Below are 16,649 nucleotides of genomic sequence, written 5' to 3'. Positions count from 1 at the left end.
CGAGCCGTGCACTGCTAAGCCGAATCTTAGAAAAATCATAACTTCTTCATACGAAGTCAGATTTGGGCGTTCTTTTTATCGATGTTCTTAGTTTAACATATTCTACGACTTTTGTTTAGATTTCTAAGGCTAAAAAGTCTTCTATCGTAAATTCACTATTTACGTCTCCCGGTGCCGTGCCGGTTTTGCCGTAAAACTTCGGCGGGCCATAACTTCTTCGTTATAACTCGGATTTCGGTGTTCTTTATATGTACGGAAAGCTTGAGACATATTCCACAACTTGGTTAAGATTATTTATTCTAAGTAATCTTTTGTCGAAAAGTCATTTTCGACCCCTATTGCCTCTAAATTGACTAGCCCGGATCTGCGGGCGTTACAAATTGGTCTACAAAAGATATTCAATGCAATGGATGGATTGGCATTGAGTTTATTGAAAATTTACTAAGTTAGGAGTCCATCTCAAGACTCGCACAAAAAGAAGCGCTTGCGGGAGGCAACCCATCATTAGAGTTTGCTTTTCTTTTTCTTTTTAAACTTCTAGTTTATTAGGGTAATGTAGGATTTTAATTTATGATAGTTTTCCTTTTTATTATGTAGCACCTGGTTCTTGGTACGTATCCTTTCTTTTAATTCTTTAAAATATTTTGCATTTTGGCCTTGGAATCGGCGAGTTGAAGGACCAACTTGCCGAGTAGAAGCGGGATGGGATGCGAACTTAAGTGATGGACTCGGAGAGTAGGCCCTGTCCGGACAAAAACCCTAACTCGAGGGTTTCCACCCTATTTAAACACCTTAACTCGGCCTCCTTCGTCCCATTTGCTCCCAGAAGACCCCCATAGCAAACCCTAGTCGTTATTGAAGCAACTCTAAGGCGTTTGAAGGGATTTTGGTGCTTTTGTGGTCCAAGGAAGGAAGGAAAAACTGAAGGATCAAGAGGAGGCTAGAAGGATCCGATTTTGAGCATCATTTTCAGTTTACAGAAGGTATAAAGTCTATACCTTGTTTGTTCTTTTGTTAGATCCTATTTTGTGGAATTCTAGGGCTTTTCTAAGCCATTTTGGTCACCAACCATGATTGCAAGCATGGTTAGGAGTTGAGGTTTCAGATCTAGGTCCTTAGAGGGGTTTCAAGGCAGAAAGGAGTGGCTTTTACACTCAAAGAAGGCCCCATGCATTGTAAGAGCTTGTTTTAGGACCTTTTGAGCTCAAAGTCCCATGCATGCACGTAAAGTTTGTAACTTTACGTGCTAGATCGATTGTAGAAGCATAGATCTATCATTTGATCAAGGGTTGTACGTCTGAAATCGAAGATTTAGTGAGAGGATGTGACCGATTCGACGAGTCCATTCTTGGACTCGACGAGTCCAAGGTTTTGTCCCATATCAGTTATGGGTCAAAAAGGACCCAGTTGAGTGTGGAAAGGTTTTAGGGAGTCCCGGGGAGTGACCCAACGTTCTGGACTAAGCCAATGTTCGGGAAATTCATGGAACTCAGCGAGTGCATGAATAGACTCGGCGAGTCCAAGCTAGTCTTCTTAAGGATGAAGATGAACTCGACGAGTTGTTCATACAACTAGGCGAGTCAAGGACAAGACCTGTGTATCAGTTAAAGATGAACCCGATAAGTTGTTCATACAACTCGACGAGTCGAATGAAGATTTAGTCGATGTTCAATTAGAAGGAAAACTCACCGAGTCATCGCCTAACTCGACGAGTAGAGACGTGTATAAGGACAAATGAAAGGATATGGACTCGGCGAGTTGGCGAGCCAACTCGGCGAGTCAGGTCAACTAGAAGTTGACTTTGACTTGGTCATGGGTAAAATGGTCATTTTACCCTAAGAGTAGATATCAGTTCTGACTAAGTGTTTTGTGGGAGTTATAGCCGGAGGATTTCTGGAGCAGCAGCGGAAGCAGTTAGAGGATTCCCGCACAGATCAGCAGCTATTACGAGGTGAGTTACCTTCCAGTAGCGGTGGGTCTACGGCCACAATGTCAGCCCATCAGTAGGAGTTGTATGTTAGATGATTGTCTTTGTGATATCATCTAGGTTTGCTACTACCTGATATGTTGTATGCTGGCATGATATGTTATATGCGATAGTAGTAGAGTTTAGTTGTTAGGACCGAAAGGTAGGTTAGGCACCCCAGATATGCCTGAAAGTATGTGATTATATGTTTATATGCTGGCATGATATGTTATATGTGATAGAGGTAGTAGGAGGGGAATAGTCCCCAAGTTCGGTTGTTAGGACCGAAAGGTAGTTCGAGCGCCCCAGATATGTCTGATAATATGTTTATGTTATGATATATGTGATAGTAGCAGTAGGGGGTGGAATAGTCCCCGAGAGTCGGTTGTTACGACCGACGGGTAGGTCAGCACCCCAGAATGGCTTGACATGGGTAGGTCAGCACCCCAGAATGGCTTGACATGGGTAGATCAGCACCCCAGAATGGCTTGACATGGGTAGGTCAACACCCCAGAATGGTTTGACACGGGTAGGATGGCACCCCAGAATGGCCGCACGGGTAGGTCGGCACCCCAGAATGGCCGTACCGGGTAGGTCGGGCGCCCAAGAATTTCCTGGAAGTATGTATGTTATGTGATTGTTTAATATGTGGTATGATGGGGGAACTCACTAAGCTTCGTGCTTACGGTTTTCAGTTTTGGTTTCAGGTACCTCTTCATCAAAGGGGAAGGAGCAGGCGCGGTAGCGGCACATCATACACACATGTTGTTTTCCGCATTATGAGATTATTCTGGGATTTGTACTCTGACATTATAGTTGAGTTCATGTTTTGGTTGCAGACATGAAATATGTTTTAAGAAATGATATGATCGAATGTTGTTTATTTACAAATGTTTTGCAAAGTGTTTAATAAAAATGAAATTTTTGGACTTGAAAATTGGGTCGTTACATATTATTTGGTTTTTGTTTTTGATCTTTGCAGAAGTTAGGTTGTGAATGGAATAAATAATTAAAGCGTGAGGAAATTAAAGTGTGGGGTCGAGTCGTTAACAAGAAGAATTGAATATTTGAGTGATACTTTAAGTTTGGTGTTTATAATGGTTAAAAAGGACTCTCATCACTAAATAGTATAAGGAGGTGTATTACCTTAACACACTCTTTGACCATAAAATCAGAACTGAAGCAGAAAGAAGAAAATTCACGTTCAACACCTTAAACTCGTCGATTGCACATCTGAACTCGACAAGTTCCAGAGGAAATTCGTGGTTTTCTGCTCGAGTCACGATCAAACTCAACGAGTCTTCACTTACAACTCGACAAGTTGCTCAGTCAATTTTCTTTCAAGTTTTCGGTTTGATGCCATTCTAGGTGGGCATTAGCTGTATTTTTGAAGTTTTCCATGAAGCTTTTTCCAGTATATTTAGAGTTGTCAACCACACGAGAAGTATGACACCCAAGGCATAGATGAATTGTTCCCATACAAAAGTCAGCTGAATACAGAGCATAAAAAGAAGAATATCAACCGTGCAACTTCTATCCATGGGGCGTCTGTTCTAATTCTCTATTTACTTTTATGTTCTTTAATTGTTTTAACATGCAATGGGGACATTGCATGAATTAAGTGTGGGGTAGGGGGTTGGTTACATTAGTATATTCGAGTTCTAGGTTTAATTTTAAAAATTTTGCATAAAAATTGCTAAGTCTAATTTAGAAAATTTTGGTAAAAGCAATTAGGATTCAATGCTAGTATTGTGTTTGATGATTCTATGAGGACTTAAATGTTTAGCTGAGCCAATATACGTTATAGTACATTTGTAGCCCCCTTTATTTTAGTGAAATCATGGGACAAAAACACAACATTGATTAGTTTGAGGATCGTAATATGTTTAGCATCTTGTACTTGAAATGTATCCAGGAAAGCTTAAGTAGTCATTGCACATGAGACTAATGGCTTCAATCAATAAAGGATGAAGTTAAATCCCCTTGCTTAAGTATAAGTTTTTCTAGGTTTTTAGTTTGAGTGAAAAAAGTGTGGTTGAAAAAAAAAAGAGAGAAAAAACAAAAGAAAGAAAGAGTGATGAAATGTTTGAGAGAATCTACAAAACTATGAAGACAAAGAAAAAAATACATTGAAGAGAAGCTGTAAAATATCGAAGATTCAAGGAAAAAATTATCTAGTTATTTATTTTATTTTATTTTTCTTTTATAGGTTATTTTATGATATGTATGTTTGGGGGTTTAACCAAATATTCCTTGATGTTAAGAAAGTTTTATGGGGATGGATTCGGAGGGATGCATAAAGTGAGCATTGTTCAAAAGAAGTAGGCGACTGTTTATGAGGATCGTTAGTATTTAGGATTAGGGGATTCCATATGTATGCTTGGGGGATTAACCAAATTTTGAAGAAAGAAGGATGTTCCTGGACACCTTGACCCCTCGTCAGTATTTTGGACATATCTCATTTACTGTAACTCTGATTGAATAGATTCAAAATGTTTTGAAAACTAGACACAATTTCGAACGACTTACATGTTTCGAGAAAATGTTGATTACAAACAAACTCAACGAGTTTGGGCCAAAAACTCGAAAAGTTGAGATGAAAATTTCCGATAAATTACTTCCTTGCCGTACATGCGTTTTAAGTAAAAAACTTGATGAGTTGGCTTGATCTTTAGAATCTACATATAGAACGTTTTCATTCGAAACCCTAACTTGTGTTGGAGGCTTTGAACGATTTTTGGAGGCCATAGAGGTTCTTAGAAGTTGTGGTTTTCGAGATTCAATTAGAGGCTTGGAATTGAAGAGATCAAAGGCATAAAACTATTACTTTTCTTTTAATCTTTGTTTTGAATCATGTTATTACATTAGATTTTAAGTTTATGATGTTATTTGCTGAAGTTATGGGCTAAACTTGAAACTTCTGTTTAGATGTAGAGGATATTATGAATATGGTATTGATTTGGTTATTTATCTTGTTAAACTTGTTAAAAGATCCTATGTGTTAATGATAATTATTTTATGTTAATAATCAAGTAAACTGAGTTGGATGAATATCTTCTTGGTTGCTTGAATCATATAGTTTTGTGAAAACAAGATTGTATGCCTAGTATTAGTGAACATGAACCTAGTGTTAACTAGAAAATAAGTAAGTTAATGTGTGATGACCAACCACATATGAGTTAATTGAATTAACAAATTTAGTTAACTAATATTAAAAGTCTTACTTGATTCAAACTGAACACTAGGAAACTTGTTAGTTTAATCAATTGGCCACTGTTTGAATTAACTTGTTTGCTAAAGGATTAATAATAGTGAACATGAACCTAATCACATTAGAAATCGATAATCATTGATATATTAATCCAATACACTTGCCACGAAATCAACCATATGAATAAGTGAATCGAAATCTAAATAAAAGTCTCTTTTATATCTTTGAATCTAGTTGTCTTTTGCTTTCCTTTAGTTGTTAATTGTATTTTGGTTTATGTGTTTGTTGATTTCTTATGTTTCTAGTCTTGAAAAACTAGAAAAAACCCCGATTTTTTATTACTTGTTTTATTTAGGTAATACTAGTATTTATTTTAATTGTTTACCGTTCCCTGTGTTCGATATCCTACTTACTTGAACTAAACTGCTAATCGATAGGTACACTGCCTTTCGTGTGTTTGTCTTTGTGTCTAAGTTAGTAGGATTAAAACTAGTACATTCCACACGTATCAAGACATCACAAACACTTCAGAGTTTCAAAGACATTTCAACATTTGGTTCTCATTATGTATCATTTTTATTAATGCACTTGCTAGTTGGTTACTATGTATTTTAACATTTTATCACTTTATTTGTATCCCTCATCATTTGCGAGCATTTAGGAAGAGATTGTTGGAGCATGGAAATGCTCTATAAATTATGAGAGATAGTTAGGTTATTTAATTCTTTTTATTGTTTGTAAGGTACCTCTCTCTATAAATAGAGAGGGAGTTGTCATTTGTTTAGTGTGCACCAAACATGTAGTTTTCTAGTTAGAGAGAGTATCGTGGGATCTCTCCAACCATGTGTTCTTCATTTTCATATTGTAACTCTTTCTTTCTAGTAAAATATCAGATTACTCATCTTGTTATGTTCTTCATATATTTTGTTGTCGCTAAATTTGAACATCATATTATTCCACACAAGCTCATCGTTCAAAATAGGTTCCTACAAATAAAATACAATGTTTTATATTTCTTGGTTTTTGGGTCCATCCGGATCTAAAACCCAGAACTGGTTATAATTACCAATTTCCTGTTCCATACCCACTTTACCCGGTCTGATACCCGGAACCGAACCGAAACCGGTTTCATTATTCCTGTCCGGTTATTGGGTCTTATAATTCGTCAATTCCGGTTTCTGGGTCTTAGTGAAACGGGTCGGGTTCGGACCCACTTTCATCCCTACATTCGACGACGTAGCAAATTTCATGTTGCAGTTTACAAAAACCATCGATGGAGCAAGCGTTGCTTCCATTAAAACCGGTGAAACTTCAAACATCCCCTTTCAACGAACCATCCCACCATGACGTCTCCTTTCATCCCCCTCGGCTGCTGCCACCGTCTTGGCTGTTTCCCAATCCCTGACCATTTCTTGCCCTACTAATCAAAACTAGAAAATTTGTTCACTTGGTTTCTAATAGCTGATATCGGTTTGACTTCTTCTTTGTTCTTTAGTTTCGTATGAGATGTTGAGAGCTTGAGATTGCTTTTGATTTTTTGTTTATGATTTTGTATTTTTCTAAGATTGGTTTTGGTATGTTGTTTATGATCCTTTTTTTCTTTGATTTCTTCTCAGATTGGTTCTGAGTAGCTGAGATTGGTTGCACCCAAAGTTAAATCTGATATTGGACACAATTTAACGATGGTGGGTACTCTTTAGTTCTGGCATGAAGAGGCTCTTTGATTCCGACATAGAGGAGGCTTTTGAAATTGATTTTGACTGGCGGAGGCTATCCATTTCTCGATGATTTGAATCTCACAGAGGAGACAATAATGAAGATAGGTGGTGATGTAGGTGGTTAGTGGTAGGGATGGTCGAAAAAGTTTTCCTGGTGCCTGAATACAAAAGGGGGCATGAGGTTGTGTGTGAGTTTTTTCTATTAATGGTCACCACACGTTACATGAATTATATTTTTTTCTAACATATTTAATTAATGTTTTTCAATTAATTAATAATTTAAAAATGAAAAAAAACTAGTAAGGAAAATCAGTATTTTTATGTTGGTTAGGGACCAATCACGTAACAAAAAACATATTTTAATGACTGTCATAGTTAAAAATAAAGTTAGAGACTGAACATTCAAATTACCCCATACCATAGGGATCATTCATGTAATTTACTATTTTATTTTTATAGGCTCCTCACCAGTGTTGTAAAACTCGCCGAGTTGACCGATTACTCGTCCGAGTACTCGCTACTCCCCCCCTTGCCGAGGCGAGTTACATAATCCCGAGTACTCCCCGATCGGCCTCTTACGAACTGAGTAGTGTTGTGAAATTTGGTCAACTCGGTGACTATTATGTATAATATACTTAATGATTTGTTATTTTACACACACATACACACATGTGATTATTACTACATATATATCTTAAATTTTCAGTAATCATTCACGAAGTGAGACCGTTATGTGTTTTTCATTTTTTGTGTATTCACATGTATCCGATTTTGTTATATATTTCAATCAACTTATGATTTTATTTTATGATTTTGACATATATAATTTCCCTAAAAATATTTCTACACAAATTTCCAAATCCGAGTACTCCCCGAGTACCCCCGAGTACTCACGAGTACTCACTACTCGGTAGTCGGCCGAACAGGTACCGAGTAACGAGTTCTACAACCTTGCTCCTCAGTGTTATTGTCTCCTCTTAATAATAAACTATAAATTTTCCACTTCCCACTCCACTCGGCAGGGAACACATACAAGGTTTTGATTAATATGTTTTGTTTTGTGTGTGTGTGTGTGTTTTTTTTTTGGGGGGGGGGGGGGCGGGGGGGGGGGGGGAGGATAATGTTTAGTTTTACACAACGATGGATTTATTTATTTGTGGGGAGACTAAACTCACACGCATATGAAAGTCTAGAGACAAAACTTGCAAACATGCCAATATACGAATGTTCATGGCGTTGAAAATATCAATGTTCAAATTTGAGGGGATAAAAGTGATATTTTACAAAATAAAGGGATTGAAAGTGACATTCCACAAGATAGGGGTAAATGACAACATACAAAAGTGTAAGGGTCAGTTTATTAATAAAAAAACTTTTGTAGCCAAAATGTAAATCAACAAAACCATAGTCTAGAGACTAAATATATTTAAAAAAAAATTATGTCTAAAGTATAAAATATAAAACTTATAAGTGGCTAAAATATGAAAACATGAAAGTATACTATTCCTATAGAGTTTTGTTTTGACATACAGGATAATATTGGTTTGTGTACTTTTTAAAAAATGTTTTTATAGTCTTTATGGTCGTCTCATATTATTGCTCTTTATAATAAATACACAAAATTTAAGAATTGGTTTGTGTACTTTTTAAAAACAACAAATTGAGTACAACTTTCAAAAAACGCTTTAAATATGGACATGTTTTCATAAAGTTGCAGTTTTGGTCATTTTTAACATTCTGCTATTAAATGTTGGTTAATCATATGTTAGAATTGAATAGTTTACCCTTTTATAAAACCACCCCTTTACTCTCCCCTCTTCTACCCAGATAACAGGATTTGAATTCTTCGACATTTCAAATAAAATCCATCATATAGTCCAAAGTTTCCTTCAAAGTTGGAGTAATTAAAGGTTCGATATTCCAACACTAAAGTTTGACAAGTATGTAAACTAAAAGACATTGAGTAAGAACCCTGGATCTCTAAAGCTTCATCAACTTCATGTTCACAAGAATTTAGAAATTTCGAGTTGTATGTGTATGTTTTAGACTCAAGTTCTATGTTTGTTTAGGTTTCTGAAATCAAAAACGCGTTCTTAAGCTTGCATCTTGAACGAAATCGTATATGAAATTTGAAACGTGACTGAATCAATTTGTATGTGTTTTTTAAGGGAAGAGATAAGATGAACGATTTAAGGTGCGTTTGGGTGTGGAAAACTGTTTTTATTTTCTTAGAGAATGTTTTCAGAAAATAGAGTTGAGTTTTCATTTTTAATTTTCAATGAGAATTTTAGAAAACGTGTTTGGTTGGAAGCGGTGAAGTTTTTATTTTCCACCTTAGAAATTTGAAAAACTTTGGAAAACTATAGAACTAGCTTTTCTAACTTACATACAATTTGGAAAACTAAAAATTTTCATTTTCTTATAAAACTTTTGAAAACTGAACAAACCAAAAGCGTTTTCAAAATTTTCATTTTTCTTGGAAAAATTTTCTAGAAAACTGGAAAAATTTTCACAACCAAATGCACCCTTATAGTCTATATTTCCTGAATCAAAACTTGTTTTTGAACCTCCGGTAATCTTCCTTAGTCGATTCTAGGGGCTGTTCATCAAAATAATAAAGATCGAAGATCATCGATTTCGAGGGTTTGTACATCAAAGAATAGAGAAGATGAACGATTTCTGAGTTACTTGGCAAATCATTTTCATGAATGATTTTATGAGTTTCAGGGTAAATCATGTTCATCAAGAACAAGAACCCCTCTATGAATTTCTAAACATGAACACACAACACATGAAGAGCTGAGTTTGGTTGGATTCTTAAACATGAACACATGAATACATGAAAATCTGGGTTTTGTTTGGATTTCAAGAAAAAATATATTTTAGAAGAGAAATTAAATTGTTTCTTACTTATTATGCCTACAAATGTTCCTACCCATTAAAATTATTACAAATGTCATCATGCCATAGTTTTTTTAACTAACTCATTAACGCTATATTAGGAATATATCAAATAAAATTAAATTGAATGGTAAAATGATGTCACTTGTCATAATTTTAATGGGTAGAAATATTTATAGATATAAAATTTAGGAGGTAATTTGATTTCTCATTTTAGAAATTGTCTTTGTGTTTAGTGGATATTTCAAATTATTTTTTAAGCTTGAAAAGTTCTTTTTCTATTTTTTTTTTTTTTCTGATTTTAACTTTTGAACGGATATAAGCTAAAAATTATTTTTAAAAAGTGTTTAAGTTGTATTTCTTAACTTTTGAATGTAATTCTTTTAAAAGGCTAAAAGAAATACAAAAAAAAAAAAAAAAAAAAAAAAAAAAAAAAAAAACATAATTTTCTTACTTTTAAAAAATTTCTTTTTCTTTTAAGTAAAAAGTTATTTTTGAAAAAGACTTTTTTATTTTTCAAACATATTTTTAAATTTTTTAACTTTTAAAAAACATTAAAAATCAAAAAATTATTATTTAAAAAGTAATCCCAAACTGTTAACAAAGGCATATTGGTCACTCAAAAAAACTTAACAACTCTATTTGGACGGAATGCTAAAATAGGACCAAAGTTGCAATTTTTTGAAACTACATGTCCATGTTTAAAGTGCTTTTGAAAGTTGTCTTCAACATATCACTTTCTAAAACCACAGGGACCAATTATAAAATTTGTCTGATAAATATATGTGGAAGTACAAAATAATGTAATGAGCTTCGTAGTTCCAGCACTTACAAGAATTTATCTTTCACTCTTTCAGCTAGTATTTCTTCCATTGACAGGTAAGATACATCTGCTAATTAATTTTCTCTTGCGTAAACTTTATTGTATTTTTTATTCTCTTGCTTGTGTTGTTTTACTTGTGCTCTGTTTTGTTTTGTAACATTATGCTAGCTTCCTACTGGCATTCTTAACATATTAATGTTTTCTATGTTTCATTTTTTTTATTTAAGTATTTGGGGTTAGAAATCTTAATGGGTTCTTTTCGAAATTCAGTAGGTACTTTTGATCGATATTGATTCTTTTAACTACCAAATTTGTTTAATGTATTTCTTTATTTGGTTTGTTCTTTAATTTTTGTTTACTTATTTACACTCGAATCCATTGTAAAAATGGATCTACATAGGTTTTACAGATTTAGTATATATTTACCGAAAGAAGGATATGTCAGACTACATGCAGCAAATAAGATCTACATAGTTTTTACAGATTTAGTATATATTTTATCCCAAAAAGAACATTATAAAAAAAAGGAAACCAAATTAATACATGGTATTAACAAAAATAAATAAATCCTTTTACAGATAGTTTGATACAATAAATTATTTTCTACTGTCGCGCTCAGCCCTTTTCCACTGCGGTCTGTCCATCAGCCCTCTTATCTTCGCCTAATCTATTTTGATCTTATTTAATCTCGTTTGTTCTTGTTTGTTGGAAGTAACTTTAAGATCTTATTATTTGAATGTGAACAATAGCTTTCTTGAATAGTTATAGTCAATTGTCAATAATTTGTTTTGTACGAAATAAAACCCACCAATTGGCTGAGTTTCATTTTTTGTTGTCCCATCAGGCTTTTCATTATTACTTATTATTCTATTCCCAAATATATTATTTTATATTAAAATTTTATCTTTGTTTATATATCTGAAAGTTTAAAAATACAGTTTTGGTCATTATAATTTGATCAAATCACTTTTAGTCTAATTTTTGAAAGTATGAAAAGATCAAGGTTCTAAAAAGCTCGTCATGGCTCCATCATGGCGTGCTACGACTTCAAGGCTTGCACCTGCCGCCAAGCTTTACCAAAACGTCGCCTTAACTCATATATGTGTATAAAAATGAATAATAGTTGAAAATACATATAAAAATATTAATTATATAAAAAATTGTCGTCTTAAGTCACGCCTTACAAACGCCGTGACTTGCCAAGGCTCGGAAAAACTTGAGGCTTGATATTGCCGCTAAGTCACACCTTACGATATTTAGAACCTTGGAAAAGATGCATCTTCATGATTAAAAGAAATGTATATCCATGGTTCATTTAAAAAAAAGATTATTTTATTATTTCTTTTATATATATATATATATATATATATATATATATATATATATATATATATATATATATATATATATATATATATATATATATATATATATATATATATATGGGAAAAGTGAATATACCCTTAAGGGTATATAAGCTTAGGTACCCAAACTCACCATAATACGTTATTTTGTTTGATATATTTATTATAATGTTCTTCAACTTCAATCCTTAACTTGATTTACTTTCAAGATTTTCAAATTTTCATTATTATTTTCCTCTTACATCACATCTTTTTGATGCCCATCAATAAGGAAAACATTCTATACTTAATAATGAAGGCTAAGGAAGAATAGAAAAATATTTTAATATAATATACGATTGCTATTAAAAATAGATAACTACACTTACAATTTAAAACAATAATATTCAAAATTATTCTAAAAGAATTTAAAAATCTTTAAATAGTTTTTTGTATAACCTGTGTATTACACCATTGATAAAATAAAATAATTCGTAATTTTATAAACAATTTTTATACATTGTCGTATACAAAATCATTAAAACAATAATAAATAAACATAAGTAACATAAAATTTTTCTAAATTAACATTTTTCAATAATATGATCTAACTGGTCATTTTAAAATTTATCAAATACCTTTCCAATAAAATCCAACATATTTCATTTAATTATCTTATCGGATGCGATAAACCCAAACCAATTTTCTAAACTTTTCCAATATAATTTACTAAAAATGAGAAGTTTAATGAAAGGAAATTAAATCAAAGGAAAATAAAATCGATGGCGTTCATTAGTAGATGCAAAATCAAATAATTTCCAAAATATCAGTAATTATAGTTTTTAAAAAGCAAAATGATTCCTACAAAATCATTTTTTCTTCCTATACAATAATTTATGTTTATAGAATTGTACAATATTATATTTTAATGCATAAATTATTATGCATAAATTTTTTTTGTTGTGTACAAATATGTACCCTTTTAAAAATGAGATGTGACAATTTAAGAATTCTTTAAATTAAAATACCGTCAATATAAAGCTATAACTAAAGAATTAAATCAGGCTATAAACAAGTCAGTAAAATAATTATTATATTATCTAATTAACGTTTCTAAATAAATTATGGAAAATGAATTTAAGCTTTGACAGGTGGCACCATTATAATGAATGAGAAACTATAGGTTAATACACTAGAAACGTGTCATTTAGAATGTAGTTATTTTTATTTATTAGGTAGAGAGATAGAACTCCATTTTCAACCATTAGATCAAATTAAACAAGTAAGGGTATAATGGTAAAATAACCTATTAGTTCAATAAAAATGAAAAATTAATGTGCCATACTTAAAAATTATTAGCATAATTCAATCTCAGTAAAATATGGACTGATTACCAAATTGATTTTTTATTAATGAATATTTATATACATTTCTCAACTATTCATAAATTAGTTACATTCATACATGTTCATAACAAAATAATTATACAAGAATTCAGAAATTAAATGAACAAAACGATTAATCAACGGATGCCTATAAACATGAATACATTTTGCGTAACATATATTCATACATGTTTATAACTGAACAGAAGCCCAAAATTTGGTAATGTTCATAACTCAATATATATATATATATATATATATATATATATATATATATATATATATATATATATATATATATATATATATATATATATATATATATATATAACTTAATATTTATACAAAATCATACATCTTCATACATGAAAAATTATAAAGAAAATCATACATGTTTAAAATTCAACATTTGTTACCTTCCAAGTATTTATACAAAATCATACATGTTCAGAACTTTTAGATTAATACATGTTCAAATTCTTGCAATTTACACATCATTACCTTCTAAACATCATCCTTATTGTTACCTTTGCATCAGTAGCCCGATAAAGAATTAATATAGCCGTCATCACCGTCATTCTGGCTACCGTTACACCAAAAAAAAACCACAAATAACCGAAACAAGGTTGTATATCACACCCTAATTGATTACATGAATTCTTGATATACTTTATGTGTGTTTTCGATAGCAACATGGATCCAAACATTATGCATTATAACAAATTACGAATTTAAGATATAATTAAATCATAAAATCATTCAATACTGTTGAACAAATTTAAACAAAACCTTAAAACAAACATATACAAAAAAAAAACGCAATGAGAAAGCACAACTTGTGAAAAAAAAAAAGTATATTGGAAGTGTAAATAAATGGGTATTTGAGTGAAGTTAATGATTCTTATATAATGTTTAGTTTTTTAAGGAATGAATCTGATTGTTCATACCAAAATGTCACAATTCCTTTTAATTCTTACACCTCAATTTCTACCACAACTTAGTACTTTGCTACATGATTAATATATGTTTTATATATAAAGAAATTGCAAGTTGGTAATTTCCTTTGTATCCCACATTGGTGGGGAGAAGAAACTTTTGAGGGTTTATAAACCTATTCCTTTGGTAAGCCTTCAAAGGCTTTAGTGGATCAAAGGAATGAGCCAAGCCTACGCGTGCGCCTAGCACTAGCACTAGCACTAGCCGACGCCGACAATGTGCGAAATGGCACGATTTAGGCACACTTTGCACTAGTTCGGGTCAAGCCGGTTTGACGGACCCGGTCAAATGGTTGACCGACATTGACTTCGTGAAGGATAAGACATCGGGGCATTCTAGAAGGATCAGGAAATGGCTCTCTTAGGGAGCAAGTCGTCGCCCTAGGGTTTCTGGGGCCGGCCTATGGGGGCCCGTTTTATGCCTTCTAGGGTTTCGATACCTATAAATATAGCCCCCTAAGAGCCATTCAGAACACACACGAAATCTGAAAGCTCTCTTATATCGATCAAGCTGCATTAAATCCTGGGGTTTTACTCTGTTGCTTACAGCCAGTAGAAGAAGTAAAAACCTTTAAGGACAGGAATCTGATCCGTGCAGTTGCTTCAAGATCAAGTCAGCAATCAACAGGTCGGTTTTATTTTTTTGTCTTGAGTTTAATTCGTCTAATAACAGGACAGTCTTCTTCTACCTTTCTTATAATCAGATGTAATCGAGAAGGATAGATCTGGTTTCTGGACGAAACTTGGTAAATATAATAATAATAATTGAATTTATTACTCGCAACTAATCGACATATAATTCACAATATTATTTGTCGGTTTCCTTGCACGTCTTTTAGTTTGATTTACAACAATCTTAAAGGTTTTTTTTTTCTTTTTCTTTTTTTTTTGTGATAAATCAACAGACTAATGGACACTACTGCTAGCCTCCACTTCATGAACCAAGAGTTTGCCAAACTTGACCAATTCGATGGTCAGAACTACACCCATTGGGCCGAAAAGGTCAAGTTCATGCTTCATGTCTTGAAGCTCTCCTTTGTGTTGGACCCAAAACTGGCACCAATTCCTGAAAATCAAATTCCCAAGGAGGGGGAATCTGTGGACCCAGCGGTCATTGCAGAACAGGAAAACAAAGGATTTTGCGTAGAGAATCCGAGGAATTGTGTGTGGGTCACATCAAGAATTCCCTATCTGATCGGCTCTATGATCTTTACTCGCCGGTGAAAGATCCAAAAGAGCTATGGAGTGCGTTGGAACTTAAGTACAAGGCACATGAGGAAGGTACTAACAAGTACCTTGTGTCCAAGTACTTTGAGTTTTAAATGGTTGATGACAAATCAATTATGGAGCAAGTGCATGAACTCCAAGTCATGGTCAACAAGTTGAACGCACTCTCCATCTCTCTTCCAGAACTCTTTCAGGTTAGTGCGATCATCGCAAAACTGCCACCCTCGTGGAAAGATTTCTCTAAGAGAATGATGCACAAATCTGAGGACTACTCCTTGGATGATTTGATGAAACACCTGCGCATTGGGGAGGAAACTCGCATCTGGGACAAGCGGGGTAAAGTTGGACAAAGTGTGCATCATGTGTCAGCTGGGAGTTCTAGTTACAAAGGCAAATCTGGGGGACAAAACAAGAAGAACTTTGGACCCAAGAAACAAAGCTTCAAGAAACCGGGTCATCAGAATCCCAACTCAAAGCCAAAAAGGACCAGTCCTTGCCACGTCTGCGGAGAGATTGGACACTACGCGAGAGAATGCAAAGATCGCAAATCAGTACCGGTTGCACAAGCAGTCGAGAAGGTGACTGACATGGTGGCTAGTGTGAACCTTGGAGAGATCTTCATGATCTCCTCTCTTACTTGAGCAATATGTACTCGAGGTTGGTTCGTGGACACTGGAGCCACTGTGCATGTTTGTGGGCAACGAGAAAGCTTTCGCACTTACCACCCCATGCCAGATGGGATGGTTGTCGCCTGTGCTGATGGCCACAAAGCTGAAGTTCTAGGAATGGGTGATGTTCGGTTGAAGTTCACACGTGGTGAATGGGTGACTCTTCGAGATGTTCTACATGTTCCTACTATCTCGAAGAGTTTTGTTTCTGCAGACAAGTTTGACAAGGGTGGGTTCAAGATGGTGCTTAAGAGAAGTAAAATTATGATCACTAAAGGCAGAAGACATGTTGGGAGGGAGAACAATACTTTGGGAATGTATCGCTTGTGTCTTAGTGATGAGGGTAATATGAGTGGTCCTAGTGTTCAAGGTGGTGTGTCTAGTGTTGCTAGTGTGTCGAGTGTTGGTAATG

The 16,649-nt window shown here is 33.8% G+C and overlaps 1 protein-coding gene across 1 annotated transcript in view; it reads left to right on the top strand.

The window, feature by feature from the left end:
- Positions 1-10,611: 10,611 nt before the first annotated feature.
- LOC145008111 (uncharacterized) overlaps positions 10,612-16,649 on the top strand; it is a 29,530-nt gene continuing 23,492 nt past the window's right edge. Inside the window, exon 1 of the mRNA XM_078966730.1 lies at positions 10,612-10,675. The gene's annotated coding sequence lies outside the window, so the exon portion shown is untranslated. The remainder of the gene's footprint in view (positions 10,676-16,649) is intronic.

Source organism: Lactuca saligna, chromosome 8 (assembly GCF_052625555.1).
Source record: "Lactuca saligna cultivar CGN05327 chromosome 8, ASM5262555v1, whole genome shotgun sequence".
NCBI classification, from domain to species: Eukaryota; Viridiplantae; Streptophyta; class Magnoliopsida; order Asterales; family Asteraceae; genus Lactuca; species Lactuca saligna.
Note: the sequence above shows the minus strand (reverse complement) of the source record. Positions and strands in the feature narration are given on the sequence as shown.